The following is a 19,714-nucleotide window of genomic DNA, read 5'->3' as shown; positions in this document are numbered from 1 at the left end:
ATGATTTGTTTTAAGACACTTTTTTAAGTTTGGCCATGCTGGAACTTCTTATAAGGGATCTCAAGCTGAACTTTTGAAAGGCCTCCCAAGGCCAGGAAAGCCCCACCGCCAGTCCCCACCCACAATGCCTGCAGACCCAGGTGGACTTTTCTCAAGTTCCAAAATATCCTGAGGTTCCTGCATCTGCCATGAAATGGCCTTCCTTACTCACTTGGAAAGACTCCTAGGAACCTAAAAGTTTCCAAATTCTGAAGGTCTCAGGTAGGAAGAAAAGATAAAGGCTTCAGTTCTGTTTATACAGGTGTAATTTACCAAATCACTGTAAGCCATAATTAGCTTAAGAGGAAGGGCCCCTTATATCCTAATTCTGGCCGAGGGGTCATGAGATCTCTGATGCTACTTTTCTTCTCCAAATAGCTTCCATGCAGCAGGGATTCCAAGGGGGTGCAGCTGAGAGGAAAAGGGAGTGTCCCTGAAGTAAAAGTGGCTTTGGCAGCTGCTGGGGCAGTCCCTCCTCCATTCTCCACTCCCGTCCCAGAGTCCCAACCCCCAGGGATAGAAAAGTACATGACAACTATGGAATAATAGGAGACAAGGGCTCTGGCAGAGGAGCCTCTCCAGGAGCCAGGTCCATCCAGGCCAGCGTGGCTCCCCAGGCCCCCCTGGGCACACCAAGGTCAGCACTGCTGCTACTCACAGCAGCCCCCTCCCCAAAATCCATGGCGCTGGGGCCACTGACAAAGTGTATGAGTGGGGACGTGGGCCACCACCGAGGAGGCCATGACTGAAGAGCTGAGCTGATGTGGGAACAAGTTTTACATTTTAAGGAAATATGCACTTACATAAAATTATTAAACTACAGCTTCTTTAATGGTACACGTTAATTTAATTCAAATCTAGTCAATTTAATTGAAAGAGACTTCATTAAATTTCATTTAAACAGCATGACTTATGACTAGCTGCCTAACAAATGGTACGGGTCTGTAATTCTGGTATACCACATCCTTCTACAAAGGGAGATGGGGTTAAACATGTAATTTCCCTAAAGGGGGCCAAACTTGTATTCTGCTATTTGATTATTTAATAGTATTGAGCTGCTGCTCATTGCCAACAAAGGATAGCCAGACATGAGGTTTAGCTTGCACGTATAAGGGGGAAATTTGGGCTGATTTTTTAAGAAATTGAACATGGAGAACCATTTATAGGAGACATGGCTGATCTGTTCTACAGCATTTTTCCCCTTGACCATGCAGTAAGTTGAGATGACTGCCATCAAACATGCCCTTGGCCCCTTGCAGAATTTCTGCATTAACCTCCATTAAACATGTGTTAGAGCACTGGGACTAAGCTTGGAAATGGGGTGATGATGCTGTATTTGCATTTCATCCCACAGAGTCTCTTTTATTAAGAACCAGTAGAAACACTTCTTTTGGATACAGGAGGCCAGAAAAGTTGTTCTTCTGAGACTGTTGCTTTTAATCTCATGGACACATGGCATGATATATAATTGTTCCCTTCTCCCTTTCTACTTTCAACCTGAGGGATAAATTTGCAACTACCTTTAAAAACTGCTAGCCCTTCTGAAATACATTCTGCTTCATTTTATTGTTCCATCCTAAATTCCTTTCATTTTAATCTATTTTCCTTTATAATTCTTTTGGACACTTTATATATTCATAAGCTGCTCAAACCAACCCCCAATTTTTTTTTTTTTGGAGCCAAAGTAGGTAACAATTCTTTCAGCCAGCATGTAAATACAATTTTTAGGATTTCTACACAAAAAGTTTGTCATGTTTCTACCAACTCTCCTTCCATATTTTCCTCCGGGATTTTATGTGCCCAAACAGCTTTTCTAAAATCAGCCCTCTGTTCACTCTCTTGATTACTCATATTACTAAAGATAAGGGCCTTGATTTTCCAAAGATGCACCCAGAATGATCCAGTCTCTGTTCACACCCAGACATCTTGATCCTGATCTCCATCAATTCATCAACTAAAGTTGTCTGTTTGTATAAATCTGTTGTGTAATCTTTGAAACTTGGTACTGAGCCTCTAAAATGGTCCATGGGATGTTTCAGTACACACACAAAACTCAAATTATTGCATTTATGTGCTGAGTAGATATTTTATTTATTTACATCTTTTTCAACAATATATCCTCAATTATTCACTCAAATATTTAAGTATATGTGTCCAAAATATTTAAGTATATGTGTCCAAAGGTCTTAAAATGTTGGGAGTCTACATAAGAGACAGATATGTAGAAACAGATAAATTACATACCTAAATAATTCAAATGATAGAAATATAAATAAAATGGCATGGGACTTCAGAAGAAAAAAACCACCATAGGAGGGAGGTGGGTTGAATTAAATACATAAAGGAAAATGAAGAGAGAGAAGATGAAGAAAAATGATAATTGAAAAGGTTTTCTTCTTATTAATGTTTCTGCCGTGAACTTTTGGAGCACGTTGCTTCCTAACTTCCTTATTAGTTCTTCCTAACTTGTCTTGTCCTTCCAGGAAGCATTCTACAGACCACAGAGGGTCACTATTGATACCTTATACTCCTCTGTGGAGACAACACAAACGTGCTGTAGGGAGCAGGGTGGCAGCAGAAGATGCCCAGGAGTCTGCAGCCCTTGTGCAGCTCACTGGTGGGAAGGACACGGAGGCTTCACCTCAGCCTGCGCACTCAGAGTCATTTAACAGAGGGTCAGTTTCTTCTTCAATATTTGAAAGTAGAGAAAAACTCATTTCTAAAAATGGATCATGAGAAAATGAAAGACAGGTCCATGAGAAAGGCAGAAAATGCAGACCATGGATCTGAATTAGCTGGACATATAAATTAGAAACCAATATTAAGAAGAGTTGGAGGACAAAAAGAAAAAGGCAAAGAAACCAATCTTCTAAGATGAAGCATAAGTCTTTCTTTTTCAAAAAAAAAATCATTGAGTTCTACTTTAAATTAAAATTGAAAAGGACCGCATGTTGTGAAGTGATTTTAGCCAGGATGTCACTGCACAATATTATGCACCAATATTGTCAAGTTTATCACTATTCATAACCTTGTTATCAAAGTTTGCAATTCATATGTATTTTTAAAAGCAGTAGACTTTATGCAAGGTTTTCACTATGTTATCAACATTCTCACTCTTACCACTGACTGCTTTCCTAGGACAGGGAGGGTAGGCATTGTGGCCCCCACATGATAATGTCCCACAGAATCACAGCAGGAAATATTTAGAAAGGGACACTGGACATTTGGACAAAATAGCTGTTGGGCTGTTGGGTTTATACGAGATCAACTGGAGAAAAACAAGTCACTATATTAAACTATTTTCTACTTACCTCCATCATCCTCTTCAAGAATGCATACTTTAAAAGGAGACAAGTTATTATATTAAAAATTGCTGTAGGGCATTTTGTGAGCTATGGTCAAATAACAAAGGAAAAACTAAGTTACAAACTTTCTGGCATCAATTTCAACTATTGTCTTTCACCAAACTGAAATCCAGATTATCACGAATTAACTTTCCATATAGTGTTCCTCCAGTATACAACAAAATCAATAACATAAAATGTTTCATAATTTTAAAACTGCCCTAAAATTTTAAAGGTTATTATAAATGTTTTGATTAGAAAAGTTAAGAAAGGAAGACACACTAAGGAAGAAAAAAAATGAAAACACCTCCCTAATCAATGATGTAAAACGTAAGATATAAATGACTGTTAAAAGAACGCTCAGTGAAATTGATCAGTCTTTCTATATCTGCACCTGGCTATTTCCAAACCAGTAAGTAATTTTTAACATAAACAAATAAAATAGTGTATTCAATGTGATCAAGACTTTCAGATACACGCTTTTCCTTTTAAAATTAAATATGGTTTTATGTCCTTAATTTTTTTCAGGTGTCATTATGGTCAGAACCCCCTCAGCCCTGAAGAACTGAAGATCTCTGCATTAAGGAACCCTACCTCAGCCTTTGATCAATTGTACTCTGCACCACAAGAGACTCAGAGATCTACATGCGACGATGTTTCCTACATTGCATCTCTCATTTTTTGTTCATTTCAGGGGTAAAGTCCACCAAGAAAACACTAAGCAGTGTTTCAAGAGAACTAAATGTTAAAAGGGGGACATGTAGGGTTGGGTGTGGGCCCCCTTTTAGTGTCTCAGTGCAAAGGAAAAACAGGCAAATGAATCACTCCAGGACTGGGATAAAAACAGGAGGTTATGAGCACCAGGCTCCCTCTGCAGAACTTTAGGCAGGAGCCTAGAATAAAGTCACTGATGATGTGGGGCACTGTTGGTTTTAAAGGGAACTCATGAGGAAGATAATGACTACATTCTAAAGGCTAATTCTATGCTTTAACATACAATTCTCACAATATCCCAGTGCAGGGGATGTTATTCTTATCATCATTTTATAGGTGGAGAAACCAAGTACCGTGGTTTGGAAACTTGCCCAAGGTTTCAGAGCTGATAAGCAGCAGAGCCCAGCTCCATACTCTTATGCTGCACCCTTTTTTACAAGTCCAAATCAAGCTTCTGCCCACCATGTTTCTCTCAGTAAGCCAATGGGGTGGAGGAATCAAAATTCTTAACTCCAACACCGATGCTACCATTTAGGAAAACTTGGTGAGGGAGAGATTTCTGAATAGCGATAATGCTCTGCTATTTACTCATCACTTATGGGTCATATGTCAATATTCCTGAACAATCCACCAAAAAGCAGCTGGAAATTCATTATGCCAAAATGAAAAAATAAAGAAATAATAAAACATTCAAACTCCATAAAAACATTATTACAAAAACATGATTCTTAATTTAATACAATCAAGTGCTTTCCTAGTTTTGAGCTCCACATGTAGCTGATGTTAACCTCATGCAATCTTCAAAATACTTAAAAAATTACACAAAATACTTTAAGACAACACAAGGTTCAAAGAGAAAAAGAACAAATTTTTTTAGAAAAATAAATATTACATCTGAATGTATAATTTTTAAGATTCCTTAAAATTTAGATTTAATAAAATGTGTACATCTATCTTGCCTCTCCCAGTTATCCCTGAAGGCAAAGGAAAAATGAAGAAAAGCATGAAGAAAGCAGTAAGGGAAGAGACAGTGGGAAGAGGTGGCCACCACCTTCGAAGCCAGTAGGCAAAAATTTCCCTTCCAAGCTCTCTCAGCCCACATGGGATGTGCAGCTTCTCCTTGGGGGGCGGCCACAGCTGGACCCTGAAGTGGTGGTTCTCAAACTAAGTACACAAGGTAGTAACTGGACAATTCCAGTGCCCCATTCCCCAAAAATCTAACTCAGCATCCTTGAAGATGCAGCATAAGGATTCTCAATTTAACAAGCTTCCCAGTGATTTTGCTTGAGTTAATCTAAGAAATGCTTAGAAGAGAAACCAAGACTTGCAACCCAGTAAGCACCACACAGATACTTGCTGTGACGTTCAAAGCATTCACTCTTCCTGGGGGCCTACCTGTGTCAGCATCCCTGGGCCTGTGTTCTTCATCAGGAAGTTTAGATGGTGGCCAAGCAGACGGGACTCACCTGGGAAACTCCCCGTCTATATAATCCAGTGAGTGTGTGGGTTGACTAACTGCAGCCCAGGTGTGAAGTTGATCTTGCTATATTTCAAAACAAAACAAAACAAAAAGTTTAAGCTATTTTAATTCAATCATGAAAGTGGAATCTTCCTGACTGATATATTGCAACATCATTTCCATCATAAACGTACATGTGTGGTGGGCATCTACATACATACAACATTAAACAGCATTTTATACTATTCAGTGTAGATTCATAACATAAACATTCTTTCACACAGCCATTTCATTTTCATAACCATGTGTCTCAACTTCTTTTTTATGGTAAAATGTAGGTCTCTTTCTTTGAGAGTAAGAGGCCATGTAGGCCTGTAAGGAATTACAAGGTCAGAAAATCCACTCAATCTCAGAGCTCCCTGACCAGGCATCTTCAATACCCTGGACTTTGATGTCCCTTGGAAATCTGTTAAAAATTTGAGGCAAATTCAGAGGACAGGCTGTGCTGGGCATCACAGGACAATAATGGCTTCCTTGCCTTCAACAACAAAAAGCCCGGGAAACTGATTCATCCTGAGTCCTAGTTGGGAACTGTGTGGGAGAAAAACTGAAAAAGTAAATGACCCTGCCAAGAAGAAAAGAACCGGGCAAGAATCTGGCAAAGAAAGCTCTTCCCGGCTGCAGACCAGCAGAATCTGGACAGAATGAAAAGCAGGTTCATAACTACACCTTGTGCCAGGAAGCAGAGTGGAAATTCCACAGAGGAGGCCACTCCGAGGCCTATAAATACCTCGGGAAAGTGCTCATTAGGATTTTACAGCTTTAGGATCCATGCACCCAGTTATACACGCCCTTGGTTCTCTTCATGACATTCTCCTTACTTACAGATCCACCTCCTTAAATCTTTTGATCAGCATAAATTAGAGCAGATAGAATAACAGAGTGGTAGAAACAAAAATAGAAAAGTTTACTGTAACCACCGCACTGAGGCTGTAAAATAAACTGAGTTAACCAGTGGACAGGCATTGCTATCTCGGTAGTTTGTTTAACAAATTGATTTAAGAAATTCAAAAAATATTCCTCAGCCTCCACAGTAAAATACAATGTGTAGATCAGGTAATTGAAGCTTTACCTTTAGGGCAGTTTAGGCCCAAACTGAGAACCCAGATTCCCCAGTCAGCTAGTATTGAGCCAGAAAGGTCACATTTGAAACATGGGCAAACATTTCAGAGTCCCTTTCAAGAATTCATATCTTGATTGACACCAGAAGGTTTGCTATTTGGCATACTAAGTATCAGGAATAGCTTTTCATTGTCAAAATAGGTGGTTTAATTAACATGATATTAGAAATGAACTCTCATTGGTAAAACTAAAGGAATTTAATGAAGTGGACCAGCAAAAACAAATCAGAGAATATCCTCATTCTTACAAGAACTAGGTAAGACTTGGGCGAGGGGCGATGTCAAGGCTTGATGCCTGGATGATGCTGCACTGAGCCACTGGTTTAGGTGATGTCTCTTAGGCTGCTGAGAACCATTAGGCACAGAATCCCCCCTTCTGCATGTCCGCATCACGTGAACCTTTCATGGAAGGCCAAGTGCCAAGGTAGCAAGCTGTACCTACCCTGAAAAGGGGACTCTCACTGAGAGAGCTTCAGCACCCCAATAATAAAGCCACTCAGCCTCTGACTTCATTTGCTCCACATAAAAGAGGCAGCACCAGCAGCCAAGGGGATAAATGGTTTGATTCAGGATTTCATCATTCACCAAAACACAAGGTTTGCTCAAAGCACTCTCTACAACCTGACATAAACCAAAAGTAACGTCAGCCCATGCTCCAGGCCTGCAGTCACAGCCCAGGACCAGGGTACATTTCAGTGCTGTGATGGAAACCTCAAATCCTCCCCCTCATCCTACGGCTCCACTAGCAGAAAATAAGCAAAACACAAACTTCTCTCATGTCTCTCTAACATCTACAGAATCCAATGTCCACTCTTCAACTTGTCCTTTAAATGTTTCTATGTTCCTTCCATTCATCCTCCCAAATTCATCCGTTTCCTAAGTGAAGCCCCACTCCACCAGCACGCCCTCCCTAGTCCTCCCCACTCACGGAAACCGCTCAGTTATGAAGTTGAGTTGACGTCTCACCTCACCGCTCCTGAATCACGAGGCTGACCCAGCACGCCTGCCGCCCCTCATTCTGACAGTTCACAGCGTGCTGTCCAGAACGGTGGCTTAACACTTTCCTGAATGCATCTCAGCTTCCCTCCAATTGACTGAAAACCCCTTCATCACATGAGGTATGTACACAGGTCTAGTATTTGGCAATGTCAACAAGACTTCATAAAAGCCACCTCATGTTAATTGAATTAACACAATTGTCAGATAATTGTTTTGTTTTGTTTTTTGACAAAAGAGATGGCTTGTCAATCTGAGCAGTGGCTGTAGCTGGTAATCTCATTTTCCTCATTTACTTAACAAACTACCAAGGGGTAATTTGTGTATCAAGTGGAAAGCAACGTTATCAAGCAATCCATCATCTCTAAACCTATTGGCGATTTTACAATACAAAGAGAAATACGGAGTAGACAAAACTCCTGCTATATAGTCAGTGCTGCACACTAGACAAATCTCATAACTTTATGAGGCCTCAGTGTTCTCACCAGTAATTCAGGAAAAATGCCTGTTCTGGTCTTTTTTACAAGATTGGGGTGAGGTGGGAGCAAGTGCCATGTGGAAAGAGCTAGGAAAACCACACGGTCTTATGCAAGTATAACCACCATGATTACTACTTGTTTTGATTTTCTTTCATCTGTGTTTGATTAGAATAGTCACATATCCCTTATACTTTAAAAACTCCTTTTTAGAGGAATTCAAAATTGTCATCATACATATAAAACATCTTCACAGAACCAGCACCAAGTCTCTGCTTTATGATGAGAAGCTAGTTGACCAAACTTTAGTCTGCAGAGTCTCCTTGGCGTTTGTGCTGACTGTCACTAAGTTTTGAATTCAGTGAGTAATTCCCGGTGGTGTTTCCTCAATCATCCATGTTTGTCTTTTTCTCTGTTGTTTTCCCAACATTTTGGAAATGTATTTGCTATTTTCCCAAGTACGGTATATAAGCTCCTTGCCACCAGTTACCAACCATATCCTGTGTCCCCTTATTCTCCCCTGGATGTTATTCTGTACACATAACAGATACACAGTGAGTATTAAGGAACTACATGGGGCAAGATCAATAAACATTGTCTTTTAACAAATTAAACCACAGTTTTATATCTGAGTTAAAACAGGGAAATTTTTCCCTGGCACTACTGCACTTTCTTAAACTCTTAAATCTGTTTGACTTTTGTTGAACTGGGTCATTTCTTACTGTAAAGAAAACAGATACAAGCTTTCTACCATAGGCAGATTAGAAGATTGAAAATCACAATCTAAAAGTGGCATAAATAGTTCACAAGCCTGCTATTTCAAAAAAGAAAAAATGGTTTCTTTTAGCAGATATTTCCCCATCTTTTAATTGGGCTATAAACAACAGCCCCCCAAATAACTCAGCTATAACCCACAAGTAGTCTATTTGAGAGGGCCCACAAGAAAATTATGATGATCAAAGTCAGGGACTCTAAGAGTGCTGCACTGAGATCCTTCTAGTGAAGATGAGGGTTTGGTTGTCACCTTAAAATATTTCAGGTTAACACTTTTTTGATGGTGCTAACTGCATACAAGAAAATCTCATTGCCCTCAGTCTATATATTAAAGCAGAATCCTAATGACTCTCAGAGAGGCATGGTACCCTTCCCATCATCCCACTGACACTCCTATGACTCGTCAGTGGGTGGAGATGGGCGGTCCACACATGTGGGAAAAATCAGTCTGGGTTCCTCACTTCCTAAGATGCTCTCAGCACCGCCCCAGCTCAAGTGTCCATCAAGGCCCAAGGATCTATATTTGAGTGGTGACACACAGTCAGTGCACCCTAGACATTCCATGAAGTACAGTCTCCCACCAGATATCCAAAGTGTGACTGAGGGAAAAAATGTAAAACATTGCCCCACAGTGTGCTGCACACCCGTTTCTTTCCATGTACTCCATCTACCCTGGAGGGCACAGAAGAGTGCGTCTCAGGCCAGCAGAGGGCTCTTCGCCTGCACCTGCTCAACTGGCCTCAACACCTGGCTTGGGTGTGAGCCCTGAGGAAGGAGATGGTGAGGTCCCCTGGGAGTAGCCTGTGGGGCACGCCCATCCCTCGCACAGTGCTGTCTGCAGGTGAAAGTTCTTGTATTAGAACTTCACAGCTTCATTTGAGGAACTAAATACTTGGATGGCATTTTGAGTTTATTTGTGCTGTTTTCATCTTACGGATGAGACGTGCTTTCCATTCTGGCCATTAGAATATTTGAAGTAAGTACATGGCCTGCCCGCCTCAGGCCTGGGCTCCAGAACGCATGTTTCTGGCTAGCCGTGACCCCAGCTCCAGCTCATGTTCCTCCCACAGTGTTGCCTTTTTTCCCTTTTCACTCATAGCTGATTTTTATTATCTTATGTTATGCTGTCTTACTTTCTTGCTAGTTACTGTAAATACTATTTGGAATAAGGTGATGATAAATACATTAGTATTAGGGAAATGATGGAAGAGCCACTTCTACTTAAACTCATTTGAACTTTTTCTAGGATGACTGGCTGAATAAAAGGTAGCTTCACTGGATAACAGACTAAACTGTGCTCACAACATTTTGGTTTGCATTGATCATTTAATTATTAAAAAACCATAGCACAACTGTACAGAACTGCTTTGAAACAGGGGAGATAAAAATAAGTAATCAGTACCACACACAGCAGCACCCACTGGGTCTGTTCTCCTGTCTCTGACTATTTTATGTGGGTGTAATCATAACGCTCAACCTTTCATAATAACATAATATGTACATTTGTTTAATTATTGGATCATTTTCACACTGATAATTTATATCGCTCCCACAATCTTGACACAATTAACATTACACTGTAGCCATTTAATCAGCTCCAGACAGAACAGGAAAAAGTGACCAAAGCACCCCTGGTTCATATTTAAATAAGTTATAAACCTGGAAGGGTACACGGGACCTTTGAATGATGCAGGTTGGAACTGTGAGGGTCCACTTATACTCAGGTTTTTTCAGCAGTAAATACTACAGTACTACTCAGTCTGTGCATGATTGAATCTGCAGATGTGGAGGAACCACAGATACGGGGCCCAACTATACCATACAGGTGCATTGCCCCCCACACTGTTCAAGGGTCAACTGAGTATATAAAAATGAGAAATGCAAATGAATACTAAGAGTAATATCAAGAAAACTAAATCTAAAGTTGAGCGGAGGTCTTTGAAATTGTTTCAGGATAATATAAAGGGGTGTTTTCCTAAATCTGTGCTCAAAACAAGCACTGACATTACTACTACTGAGACTGCAAATTTGTGCAAATTTTGTGGAAGGGAATTGAGTATCCAACAAATTTAAATACTGATCCCTTTGGAACCAGCAATTCTACTTAGAGTTTTCTCTGAGGAAAAAGTAAATTAATGATATGTAAAAATATTCATATATTAGAATATATTTATATCAGTTATTTGTTTTAAAAAGAGAAAAAAGAAAAATTTCCAACAACAGCAATACAAACAAACAATTGTGGTAGGTACAAATAAGCAAGAGTCATTAAAATCATATCACATCAAATGCCCTGTAACATTTTCTTCATGATATATGTTCATAGGTGAAAATAACAGGCTACAAACTGCATGTGCATTGTAAAATTAATAACCTGAGGTAATGACAGAAGAGGTCATTAGGACCACTCTTTTGCTGGAGACTAGAAAAAATGACATATATGTGTATATATGTGTGTGGTATGTGTGTATATATATGAATATATACATTTACATGTATATTTTTCTGCTGAGAGGCACAGGGGAAGGGAGTATTACATTGAGAAACTGAAAAGCAAGAATCCAGGGGAGAACACACACCTAGGAAGTGGAAACTCATGTTCACTTTTTTTCCCTGAGGGTTTCTGTGAGAATCTGACTGCAAGTTATGAGGGAAAGGATTGGAGGATGGTGATTCTGACACCTTCACTGTATGTTAGAATTCAAGAGGCCATCATACTAGGAATAAAGGCAAGCTAGAAGTAGACCAAAATTCAACTTCAAATCACCTAAATCCCTGAATATAATTCAAGCTGATCCTGGAATTTTAGTGTCCCAGATCCCTCACAAAACCAAATACAAATCCTATCTGTAAACAGGTTATATCAATTCAGGTATCTACACAGCATAAAATAAAACATAACTGGAAGCATGCTGACACAAATAAAAAATTTCTAAAAATGAATAGAAAAATAACAGAAGACACACAAGTGCATCAGATATTATCAGACACATATTTTTAAATAATTATATTGAATCATTTCAAGAAAATAAAAGACAAAATGTAGAATTCCAATACAAAACTGTAAACAATTAAAGAACTGAGAAATTCTAGAATTGATAAAATAACCAAAATTAAACTAGGCAACAGATGTGTTTAAGGGTAGATGAGAAGCACCTGACTATAGAGTTAGTGCACTTGAAGAGAGATCAGCAGAAACCACCTAGGATGAAACAGAGTCAGAAGGATCACTGACCACAGAGAGTAAGAGACATACAGGAAACAGTGAGAAACTATAATGCATGTGCAACTGGCCTGACAGAAGGAAAGGAAAACAGACAGAGTAACACTGAAGCATCATCTGAAAAGAGGCCATGGCTGATGCCATTATAAAATGACAGAATACATTCGAGTCACTGATTTATGAAGCCCTATGAAAACTAGAAGAATAAATATAGAGACAACCACACTTAGGTAAATTTGGTAAAACTTTTAGGGAAAAAAGGTAAAAATAAAATGTTAAAAACAGCCACAAAAAACAGATTAACAACAGAAAGCAATAAATAGGATATTTTTCTTAAGGAGTCAGTGTCATAGGAAGCTATAAGATACTGGAATGGTCTTACTGAAATGCTGAAATGGGCTCAGTCAAGGTGGTGGAATAAGATGTGGAGCTCACCTCTCCTGGTGAACACATCAAACAGACGTCTACATGTGGAACAAACCTCACTGAAAAGCTAACTGGAAAATGGCAGAAGGACTGGCGTACAACCAAGGCTGTCAGAAAGATACACAAGTCATCGTGTAGGAAGGGAAGAGAAGTGATGGGGTTGGGACCTGTGTTCCTGGGAGGGAACTGAGTGCAAGGGAGATCACATGGGTGGAGCGCCTCCGTGCGGAGTGAGCAGTATAAGCCACAGATTGGTGGCCCCAGTCCTGGGAGGCTATGTGGGGGAGTCAAGCCCCCTTGGTTGGCTGCAGGGGTCACAATTATGGGGTATGTGGGAGGTGGGGTAGGGTGGGGACCAGGGAGAGTAAAGGTGGGGAAGAGGAGGAGGGAGGGGGAAGGGGTAGAGTGGAGGCCCTGGATACAGTCATGCTGTGCACTAACTTCACAGGACAGGAGCCCTCCTTGAGATAAATCACACCTGGTCCTCGTAAAAGTGAGTCACAATGAGCAGGGAAGGGGAAGTGAAGGGACTAATCCAGACAAGAGGCCTAAAGCAGAGGGATGGTGGTGGCCCTTTCACTTCAAGGAAGGAGGACCAATTGGTGGCATTTGGCAAAGGAGTCTGATTTCAAAAATGCTGACTCTAAGATGCCAATGGAAACCTGAGGTCAAGGCTCTCAGCAGGCAGACAGATGCATATGTGACTAGAGTTGGGACCTGCATGCAAGTCAGGATGTATGTGTAAAGACAAAGAGGAGGGGAGAGGGGAGGGAAGACAAATGTAAGGACTTTACCTTAAGGAACATCTATATTTTAGCAGCAAGAAGGAAAAAGGAGAAAAAATACTGTTTTGCAGCAAGCCAAGTGAATAGGCATTTTTAGGAAGCCTTGTTTAAAACTGCCTCAAATCCTACCAGAAGTAAAGTGAATTCTCAAAAAACTAAGAGAACAGGCAGGAGGGTAGAGCTCAGTGCTAGAGTGTATGCTTAGCTTGCATGAGGTCTTGGGTTCAACCCCCAGCACCTCCACTAAAAATAAATAAACTCAATTAACTCTCCCAATAAATAAATAAAGTAAGGAAATAAAAGATAAATCTTTAAAAATTATCTTAAAAAACTAAGGAAACAGACATCTTTTCAGAAAGATCTTAAATGGTGATGTGACTAGAAATTGAATAATACAGGACAAAATAGTGGTAGAAAAATAGAAGCATCTTTTCCAGAACTTTTGCAAGAAGAGTTAGTCCATGTAAGAGGAAACTGAGTAAGACCACATAAAACTCCAAACTCCCAATAAAATGAGAGAGTCCCAGCTCAGAATGAATAGGCTGGACGGTTGCTAAGGCCAAGGAAAGGCATTTGAAACAGGGAAGGGCTAGCAAGAGGCAGTGGGAAATAAAACATGTGCTGCGCAGTGAAGGGTACGCAGGCAGCTCAGAGCAGGCCTCTCAGACGTTCGTGGACTTTCTCCAGTAACTGCCCACAGCTCTGGGTAGGAGAGCAGAAGGTGATGGCAGTGAGGGAGAAACTCCAGGAAAAGCCTGAGAAATGCTAAGATAGTAGCAAGCTTATCTCTGCACAGATCTGCTTAGTACAGCAGCAACGGTTCCAGAAACAGAATTTCCTAAATCGGAAATTTAGCATGACTTTTGTTTTGTGCCTAACAGTCCAGCTCACACTGGAAGTAGGGACAGGCAACATGGCTGTCGTGTTGAGGTTCCCAAGATACGGGAGCAGGCCCAGGAAGAGGCGATCCTGGTAGGAAGGCACCGTATGACATGACTGATGAACACACACACACACAAACACACACACACACACCCCTAATTCCTGGCACCGTGAGATTAGGAGATCCAAAGAGATCCAGCAAAGGTATGGATTGCAAAAACATGTGATCTGATTAAAAAGAAACCAACTCTAAGTTAAAGGAAGAAGTAAAAGGAATTTTTTGAAGGAAAAAAGTAGCTCAGTTTATCAAAAGGGCACGTAGGTTCAGACGGGGCCTGGAGGAGAGAGATCAGGACTGAATTAGATTGGGGGGAGTGTGATGTGTGAGTAAATGTCAGGGCTCACGGTGGTGACCACCCATGAGAAGAAATAAGAAAAGAGCGCTGAGAGCAAGGACTAACTTGGACCAGTGCCATTTATTCAAAAGTCCACTGGTCCCTCTGCAGGTACCGCACAGCCCTGTGCGGTGAGAGACAGATCTCTGCTCATTAGCATTCAGTCTCATAATCAGATACTCACAAACCTCAAGCTGAGGGGGAGAATATCCAAATACCTGTAATGACACTTGCTTCACTAGAAGGAAGTATTGCAGGAAACTGCATTTGTGGTTTTTCAAGGCAGAACTCTCCTCCCTCACAATCCAGGCTTCACACACCAGAGCCTAGATTTTCTCAAAGGTTTTAGCTGAAGGTGAAGTTTGACAATTTGCTTCAGGAAAACGGAGACCAAGCAGAAGCAGCACATATGTTAAAGCTGCCTGCTGAGTCTCTTTCTCAGAAAAAGAAGTTTAAATAAAGGGTCAGACTTAAAATTTATCATCCACCATGAGTAGCAGCCTGGAAGTAAGGTAAAAATCCATAATGAGCTCTACTGCTTACACACGAGGGTGTGGATGGTGCTTCCAGGGAAACTGATGGGACAGCGAGCAGACTGTACTGCCATCACGGCCACAGCTGTTATCACCATCGTTCAAAGACAAGGCCTGTGCTCACACATCACTCTCCAGAGCTCAAACATCACTGCACAACACAGAGGCTTCCACAAGCCATTTCTAAAGACCAAGCACTCATACTAATGTACCAGTTTATCCATATGATCCATGTACAGTCCCCTGGGAAGACAGTTCATTAGCTCAGTCTTGTTTCTACAACATATTACTTACTTTCTGAAGTTATTAACAAAGGAAGGTTCCTGTTAGAACTTGTGCATTTGCCTTTGACCATACTTGTCAATCGCTATTATGTTTGTATTCATAGACTAACGATTCTAAAACACATTCAAAGACCTCTGCATAACAGTGATGGTGGTTAAGAGCAGACATTTCAGAGTTCAACAGACTGAGATGGGAACCATTTCCTACTAGTTACAATATCCAGTCTCCCTCTAAAACAGATATTAATAATTAATACCTCCCAGGGGTGTTATAAGGTGTTATAATGATCAAATGACATATGTAAAATCCTTAGCAAAGTAAGGACTTCAAAAATGTTATTGTTATTTGAGGTCATTAGAGGTCATGGAGTTGGACATCATTTACCAGTGAGGTAACACAGTAAGAGTTTAGAAACAAAATCAATTTTCATCACCTAGCTCAGTACTCTTTAGATGGACTTTAATTTCAAATTATTATTAAACATCACAATAATATTAATTAAAGTCATAATCCAACAAGGTTCTGAGAAGGATGTGCCTTAATTGTGTTTTGCTTGGTCTTAACTTGTGCAAACTTTCCTCATGCTTAAAGACACTGCTTCTTGTTTGTAACTAAGGAGAACATGGGATGAACTGATGTCTTGTTTAATCAGTGGTCATATTATGCTGGGTGCAGAAAAGATCAACCAGTTTCCGTCAGTACCGCACGGACCATGTCTGATGGATGGCTGACCTTAAATCTGCATTTGTAGCCCATCACATCTGTAAGAGTCCATGACCTTTATATCTTGACATAAGCTCCTTAAAAGTGAAATAATATTTCAATAAAAGTTAATCCTTTAGCTAAAGGACATAGTCGTTTAGTAAATTCAACTTAGTGAAAATTGTTTTATCTAAAAAGGAAGGTGTGTTTGCTTAACCTAAAACTCAGCTGAAGGGAGTTATCCAGAGCTTTAACTGAGAAAGCACTGGGTCATAAGAGTACAAGAAACCTTTAATTTCATCAACATCACCAATCAAATTATTGGATTATTTTCTCCAATATGATTATATCCTTAACTGTATCCATATTTGTTTTCATCTGTACTTGGAGAAAGAAAACTACAGTTACTATTTTCCTGGCAATGTAGAAAGCAGCTTCCATTTCTCTCCAATTTAAAAAAAAATTGCTAAATGAACAAAATTTTTAAATTTTTAAAATCAAAACTATTACAATTAATTTTCCAGTGAGTATATCTTGTGGTGCTGAATTTTAACATGTCTCCCAGTCACTGTGTAAACTTGGAAATTATACCTGACCCTTAAACTACATGTGTTTGAACTGCATGGGTCCACGTACATGCAAACTTTCGCAACAGAAAATACTGCAGTACTACCAGTTGGTTGAACTGCAGATACGAAGAGCTCACTATAAATTATATGCAGCTTTTAGACTATCGGAGGGTAGGCCCTCACCGCCACATTGTTAAAGATCATTGCAATCCCATTCTGGGAATTCTCTTTCCATAATTTGAAATGACCAGAAAAGGGCAGAGCTACACATCCGATACTTGGATCCCTGTGCATGAACAAAAAGAAACTTTCAAAATGAAGCTGAGTTCTATTTTTGACTGAAATTTAGTACTTCAATGGCCATATTTGCTGAGCGTAGAGACATGCCAAGAAGAAATGGCTACCTAATTTCTCTTCTGCACAAATAGGGGAACAAAAATGAACAATGCAGTAGAATAAATGCTGTAGAATAAATGTAGCAGAAATGCTTGGCATTAGCAGAAAAAGAAATGGAATAATCTGACATTAATAGTACCTTGCTTATTTTATGCATACACATAAAATGTTTGTACCAACAATTATGTGGTACAACTAAATCGCTTACAAATCAAATCAGAAATACTTGGTATGTGTGATAAGGGTAAAGATAAAAAATTTGTAAAAATCAACCTATAAAAATAACTTTATCTCTGTCTGTATATGCATTCCATAACAACTGCTTAATCTAGAATACATACCTTGTAGACAAGATTATTAAAGAGGTTGAAAATTTTCTCTCTGATTGTTTGAAAGTTTGATAAACTCATAATTATTTTATTCTCAGTCTTAAATACTCTGTAACTTCAATATTCCATAACCCCTTAGCTTCAAAAGTGAAATTCAGAAGAACACGCTTATAAATATATAAAGAAAGAAGCAAAAGGAAGAAATATCCCAGGGATTAGGCCTGGGGCCACAGTGAATACTGGGTAAGATTATATTTGATACACTTTTTATTAAAGATAGGAATTTATTCAGTACATTTCTAGGTTTGAATATCTGCATTTTATACCTCAACTTTTTTCAAGTAAGAATAATGAAAGTATTAAACAGAGAAAGTTCCTGTAAGAAATTAAAGGTGGCCTTAGCTCTACTGAAGATTCTATCAACTGCCTGAAGACCAACTGCCTCTCTCTCTTTCTCTCTCTCAGCTGAGCAGTTTCTCAATCACACACAAACAGTGGACCAAAGCCTTAATGAGCAGTCTGGGGAAAATGTTCTGTCATTACGCTGAGTTCTAGCACAGCAGCTTTCATTAGCTGAGCTAAAACTCTTTGAGAATTCAAAGGTAGGACCCCCTTGGAGTCAAAGGAAGAAAGGCAAAATGCAGTTTGCACATCTAGGCAGCAACTAATATTCACAGAACAGATTTTCTAGAGTGAGGCTTTCCCAAACCTAGCTGATAAAAAATTCCTATAATCCAGAGTCCAACCTCAGACCTAGCCCACCAGACATTCCAAAAGTGGAGCCCCAAAATGAGAATTTTAGAAGCTCTCTGGATAGCACAACACTGTGGCAGAGAGGAGCAGTGGCTGAAGCTACAGACCTAGCCAGGAGGTGGCTAAGGAAGGGCCCTGTGAACCATGAACAAGAGCTTTGGGGTTGCCCTCAGCTGAGGGTGAAGCATCTCCAGCAAGTGTGATGTGATCACTCCTCTAAGTGAGAGGAGCTGGGGTCAGGGGACCAGAGTGAAACCATGGAGGCTAATAAGGAGACATTACATTTGTCTAGAGGCACAAAGTTTACTTGCACCAGAGTGATGACAATGGAAAAAAAATAAGTCCAGAGTTTCTAGACCCTTGATCCTTGAACAACCCAGGTTTGAACTGCACAGGTCCACTTATACACAAATTTTTTTCATTAATAAATACTTCAGTAGCACAGAATCCACAGATTGAACTGTGGGTGCAGGTGGACGGACGCCTATAACCTATAGGAGGATTCTCCACTGCGCCCCCCTGCATTGTTCAAGAGTCAACAACATCTTTGAATCAACAGGCTTCAGCAGTAGACGGGCAATGGAAGGTGAAGAAAAGGCATGAGACGTGGAGTCGGCTTTCTTGGGTTTGAATTCCATCTCTGCCACTTATGACTTAGCAAGTTACACCGAGTCTCAGTTTTCACATCAGAAAATGGAAGTAGGATTAAATAAATTGTTTAAATTAAAATGAATCAAGTTAAGTGATCCATGTGAAACACTCAGCACTGTGCTTGGCCCTTAGTAAGCACTGACAAGACGTTGGCTGGTATTCATGGGTTTTGTCATTAATGATGTTGTTGTGAAAAGATAATCACTGAGACCTACTCTGGGCAAGGCACTGCAAAAATAAAAAAAATTTTTTTTGAAAGGGGAAAACAAGCTTCCCTGATGACAAGTATGGAGACCCAAGACCAATTTCGGTTCCCCCATGACAGCTGCTGAGGTATTTACTTACTTATTTTTGCAAAAGAGAGAAGTGCTTAAGTGTGGAAACAATTTAGTTTTGTTGCTGTAACAGAAAAGAACAAATCTGACTCCATATTAGATCTGTTTCTCTGGCTTTAACCCTGTGCCCTGTTCTCTAGGCTTAGTTTTGCTAGCTCTGCACATTTTGTAAAATATGTTGCCTTTAGCCTGAAATATACAGGAGAGTCTATTGTCAAGGCTCTGATCTTTAAGGATATTGACACTTTTGCACTTCTATAAAGATGACAAGTTGCACAATAGAAACTAACATTTGTTTTGTTAGAGGTTTTAAAGGGGCACCATGACCTGACCCAGGTGGGCAGCTACAAAAAAAAAAAAAGAATTCCTACACCAAGGAGTTTGTAACAACCAACCACACCTTCTCCCCTTTTTAGTAAAAGGAGCCTGAATTCTGACTTTAGGATGGTTCTCCAAGACATTAGTCT

At 40.0% G+C, this 19,714-nt stretch overlaps 1 pseudogene; it reads right to left on the bottom strand.

Annotated features, from left to right (window-relative positions):
- The window catches only part of LOC140699886 (formin-2-like), a 121,548-nt pseudogene that overhangs the window by 68,349 nt on the left and 33,485 nt on the right, over positions 1-19,714 (bottom strand).

Source organism: Vicugna pacos, chromosome 11 (assembly GCF_048564905.1).
Source record: "Vicugna pacos chromosome 11, VicPac4, whole genome shotgun sequence".
NCBI classification, from domain to species: domain Eukaryota; kingdom Metazoa; phylum Chordata; class Mammalia; order Artiodactyla; family Camelidae; genus Vicugna; species Vicugna pacos.
Note: the sequence above shows the minus strand (reverse complement) of the source record. Positions and strands in the feature narration are given on the sequence as shown.